A 4,583-nucleotide genomic window follows, 5' to 3' on the forward strand; every position below is an offset into this window, starting at 1 on the left:
TCTATCCTTAAGTACTTGGAAGGAGGAGTGGCATCCACTTCCATAATAGCTTGCCTCTGGAAACCCTATGAACCTGGAGAGAGGAAGAAAGGCACCCAGTCATCGAGAACTCTCCTTCATAGGGTCACTATGAGTTGCCTGCGACTCCATGGCACTTAACAACAACATCCTGAAGTACAGGATAGAACTGGCTGGCAGTATTGCGCTGGAAACCAGTTTGAAAGTCATCTATAAGAGCTGGGTTCTACAGAAGCCTGTTGGCTGAGATTGGTGAGCATTAGGGTGGAATGTTGATTTGCTAAGTGGAGGGAGACAATGTGATAAGGCCCCCTATTTAAAAATCCATTAGGGCTTGAGGGCCTGCAGCCCTCAGACCTGGTTTAAATTGGTTTTTGTCACATATTCTTCTAAGTGGTATAGCACTGGTCTGTGCATTGCTGTACGGAGGTAACTTGTGGTTGCTGTAATGTTAAATACTGTTACACTGATGTGTCAAATGTGATAATGGTTATTCATGATGGACAGTGTTTGGTGGAACTTTCTGATTAAAACAGGCTTGGAAGCAGGAATGGCATCTACTTCCCAGATGGCTTGCCTATGGAAACTCATCAACAAGGGAAAAAAAACCCCAAAGTTATTCAAGGATTCAGATCTTTCGTTCATAGGTTTTCTATGAGTCATCTATGACTCAATGGCACTTAACAACAGCAACAACATCCTGAAGTACAATGTTGTGAGTAATAGTATATTATCCATATGCATACAAAGAAGATCTATTGACATGGCTATTCTTCAAATATATGTAGCAACAGCTGAAGCCAAAGAAAAGGAAATTGAAGATTTATACCAAATTTTGCAGTCCAAATCTGACCAAACATGCAATCAAAATGTGTAAAATGTGATTATTGGTGACTCGAATGCAAAAGTTGGAAACAATGAAGAAGGAATGGTAGTCAGAAAATATGGATCTGGTGATAGAAATGAGGCCAGAAATAGAATGACTAACTTTTGTATGATCAATTATTTATTCACCGCAAATACCTTTCTAAAAAAACACAAATGGTGACTTTATATGTGGACATTACCTGATGGACTATGTAGGAATCAGATTAACTACATCTGTGGAAAGAATCATGGGAGAGGCCAATATCGGCAATCAAAACAAGGTCAACTGCTGACTGTGGAAAAGGCTATCAATTACTTATGTGCAAGTTCAAATTGAGGCTTACTGGGCATGATCTGTTGTTCAATGGGTTGCTATATGTTGTACTTGACTTGATGGTACCTAACAACAACAACAACAACTAGAGTTTAAAGAAATAGCTTCAAGAGCGATGCACACTAGAGAGTGATGCTCACCAGAGCAAGGAGGAAAGACAGATGGAATTTGAGTGAGACTATTATTAAAATAATCTGTTTGGGAGCCACAGTGGGGAGCATTGCTGGGAGTGGCGATCCTCTGCTGGGAGCTACAAGCCTCAGCTTGGAATAGCGAACCGTGGTGGGGAGCAGTGTGCCTCAGCTTGGAGCACTGAGCCATGGTGGGGAGCAGTGAGCCTAGGCGGGGCCTATTCACCAGGAGCAAGCAGTACAGGAGAAATTTGAGTGAGGTACTTGGTGCAGTGAATCACTGTTGATTGCTGGACCACGTGGGACCTTTCCACCTTTAGCAGGAAGGAGTGAGACACCTGGAACACCACTAGGGTGGCAGATCCAGTTGGCAAAGAGCAAAACAAGGCTTCCTGGATTTTTGCTCAGGTACCCACACATGCCTGAACCCCCACCCGGCATCTGAGTGTGCTCCACCCCGCCACATGCATCTGCATGTGCACCCACCATATGTGCATCCATGAGAGCACCTGCCCAACCCTCTTCTGGTGGAGTGACTTCAGATCAAGAACAGGATATTGCCTCAGGCATGAATAACTCTACCACAGCAATGTCATGGAAGAAGCAGGCTACCTCACCCCCTAAGCAAGATATCACCCCCAAAAAGTGACACAGTGTCAATGGATTTCTTGAAGCCAGTAAGTCTGATAGGACTTTCTGACACAAAATTTAAAAGAACAATGATTGAATATTTTCAATGGGTGAAAGACAAACTTACAGGACACTGCAAGCAAAATCCAGGAGGAGCTTAAAAAAAAATCCAAAACAATTCAGATAAAACAAATGAGGCATTAGAGGCATTGGGGGGAAAAAAACCCAACCACAATCTAAAATATGAGGGCCAATGTTTCAGATGCTGTCAACATGACAGAGGGACACATGAACAGAGCTGAGGAGATGGACTACAGAACCAGTGAAATAGAAGATAGAATTATTATCACTGACCTATTAGAGCAAAAAACAGAATCAAAAAGGAAGGAAAAAGAAGAAAACCTAAGAATAATGTGGGACACCACCAAGAGACCACATTGTCAGAATCCTAGAACAGGAAGAAGCAAGTAAAGGCACCAAAAGAGTTGTGGAAGAATTACTAGAGAAAAACTTCCCAGGCATAATGAAGAATGATAGCATATATATATTCAAGAAGCTGAGAAAATACCATATAGAATTGACTCCAAAAGTAAAACACCAGGGCATATCATAGTCAAATTTGCCAGAACAAAAGATAAGGAGAAAATTCTGAAAGCAGTGAGGGAGAAACAAAGAGTAACCTATAAGGGAGAGCAGATAAGACTAAGTACTGATTTCTTAGCAGAAATCATGAGAGCAAGAAAACAGTGGAATGACATATATCAAACACTCAAAGAACACAACTGTCAACCAAGAATACTGTACCCAGCAAAACTGTCCATCAGATATGAAGGAGAGATCAAGATATTCCCAGAAAAAGACAACCTAATAGAGTTTGTAAAAACAAGACCAGCATTGCAGGAAACACGGAGAGATGTCCTTCTTACAGAGGTGCCACAGAAAGCAGGATGGACCAAAGTAACTAGTAACAACACCAAAAAGAACTCAACAAAATGATAGCAATAAAAACTTGCTTCTCAATAATCACACTGAATGTGAATGGTTTGAATGCACCACGGAAGAGAAAAAGAGTAGCAGACTGGATAAAAAAACCCAAAATCCATCAATATACCGTTTACAAGATACACACCTGAAAAAATGAAGAAAGACTAAAAACAAAAGGGTGGGGAAAAATATACCAAGCAAACAGCAACCAGAAAAAAGCAGGAGTAGCGATATTATTCTCTGATAAAATAAATTCCAATGCAAAAACCATCACAAAGGACAAAGACAGTCACTGTATAATGCTTAAAGGGTCAACAGAACAAAAGGACATAACAATAATAAATTTCTATGCACCAAATGAAAGACCTGCAAAATAAAAAACAAACATTAACAAAATGAAAAAGGAAATAGACAACACTACTATAGTAGTTGGAGACCTATATGCACCACTCTCAAGAAAAGACAGAACTACCAGGAAGAAACTTAACAAAGATGCTGAAGAATTAAACCACATAATAAACCAACTCGATCTCATAGATCTCCTAGATTTATAGCCTAATGCACCCCCCAAAAGCACAGTACACCTTCTTCTCCAATGTGCATGGAACATTCTCCAGAATAGATCATATTTTAGGTCACAGGGCAAGCATCAATAAATTAAAAAAACATAGAAATAATACAAAGCATCTTTTCAGACCACAATGCTACAAAATTAGAAATTAATAACAAGAGGATAAAGGAGAAAAAACCCATACATTTGGAAGCTGAACAATACCTTGCTTGAACATAAGTGTGTATTAGAAGAAATAAAAAAATGAAATTAAAAATTTCTTGAAACAAATGACAATGAAAACACCACTTACCAAAATTTCTGGGAAACAGCCAAAGCAGTAATCAGAGGTCAATTTATAACAATAAGCAAACACATCAAAAGGCAGGTGGGGGTGAAATGACCACTGATTCCCTAAACCAACATCTAAACAAATTGAAAAAGAAATGCAAGAAAACCTGACACCTTTTAAAAAAACTGAAATTATAAAAAACGAAAAAACAATTGAAACCATCAACAAAACTAAGAGTTAGTTCTTTGAAAAGGTCAATAAAATTTACAAACCACTAGCAAAACTAACAAAGGAAAAGACACACATAATCCAAATAAGAGATGAAATGGGCAAAGTCACAACAGAACCAACTAAAATAAAAGGCTAACATTGGAATCTTATGAAAAACTATACTCAAATATGAAAACGTAGAGGAAATGGTGTTGTACACAGACAGAGGAATGTCAATCTGTGTTTCATTGACTATGCAAAGGTGTTTGACTGTGTGGATCATAACAAACTGTGGCTAACTCTGAGAAGAATGGGAATCCCAGAACACTTGATTGTTCTAATGCGAAACCTATACTTGGACCAGGAAGCAGTCATCAGAACAGAGCAAGGGAACACGGCATGGTTCAAAATTGGGAAGGGCATACGCTAGGAATACATCCCATCTCCATACCTTTTCAATCCATATGCAGAACAAATTATCCAGGAGGCTGGGCTCTATGAGGAGAAATGTGGGGTCAAGATTGGTGGATGATTTATCAACAATCTGCGTTATGCAGATGACACAAC

This window comes from Elephantulus edwardii, unplaced genomic scaffold (genome assembly GCF_000299155.1).
Source record: "Elephantulus edwardii isolate Elephantulus edwardi_28Jun2011 unplaced genomic scaffold, EleEdw1.0 scaffold00016, whole genome shotgun sequence".
Classification (NCBI taxonomy): Eukaryota; Metazoa; Chordata; class Mammalia; order Macroscelidea; family Macroscelididae; genus Elephantulus; species Elephantulus edwardii.